General features: G+C 41.0%; 1 non-coding gene across 1 annotated transcript; it reads right to left on the bottom strand.

Annotated features, from left to right (window-relative positions):
- Nucleotides 1–345: 345 nt before the first annotated feature.
- Nucleotides 346–452, bottom strand: LOC112496668 (small nucleolar RNA R71). Its single transcript, XR_003063192.2, has one exon. It is a non-coding gene; the product is annotated as a small nucleolar RNA R71 (small nucleolar RNA).
- Between the last annotated feature and the right edge of the window lie 367 nt (nucleotides 453–819).

The following is an 819-nucleotide window of genomic DNA, read 5'->3' as shown; positions in this document are numbered from 1 at the left end:
AGAGAGTTAGCTGAACCAGACTTGAATCAGCAACCACTCTGCATTCAATATGCAGACTTGGAGGTGAATTTTGAATTAAAGTCTGGTCTTATTCATTTATTACCCAAGTTTCATGGTTTTGCAGGTGAAGATCCTCATAAACATCTTAAGGAATTTCATGTTGTGTGTTCAAGTATGAGACCACAAGGCGTGACTGAAGAGCAGATTAAGCTGCGTGCTTTTCCGTTCTCTGTAGATGGGCTAGCTAAAGACTGGTTGTATTACTTGCCTCCTGGATCGATTACAACGTGGAATGATTTGAAGAAGCAGTTCCTCGAGAAGTACTTTCCTGCTTCAAGAGCTGCCAACATCAGAAAAGATATTTGTGGGATCAGACAACTTCCTGGGGAGACTTTGTATGAGTATTGGGAGCGATTCAAACAATTGTGTGCCAGCTGTCCTCAGCATCAAATTTCTAATCAACTTCTTATTCAATATTTTTACGAAGGACTGTCATTGATGGATAGGAGTATGATAGATGCTGCTAGTGGAGGCGTGTTGGTGAACAAGACCCCTACTCAAGCAAGGGAGTTGATATCAAATATGGCTGCCAATGCACAACAATTTGGCAGCAGGCAAGAGCTCACTTCAAGGAAGGTGAATGAGGTAAATATTTCTTCTGTTGAACAACGTTTAGATAAACTTACTTCTCTTGTGGAAAAGTTTGTTGTAGGTAATGTGCAACAGGTGAAGACTTGTGGCATTTGTTACAATATGGGTCATTCAACCGATATGTGTCCTACACTTCAAGAAGAACCCGTTGAACAAGCCAATGCAGTT

Source organism: Citrus sinensis, chromosome 8 (genome assembly GCF_022201045.2).
Source record: "Citrus sinensis cultivar Valencia sweet orange chromosome 8, DVS_A1.0, whole genome shotgun sequence".
In the NCBI taxonomy this organism is placed as follows: domain Eukaryota; kingdom Viridiplantae; phylum Streptophyta; class Magnoliopsida; order Sapindales; family Rutaceae; genus Citrus; species Citrus sinensis.
This window is presented reverse-complemented; position numbering and strand designations above follow the sequence as displayed.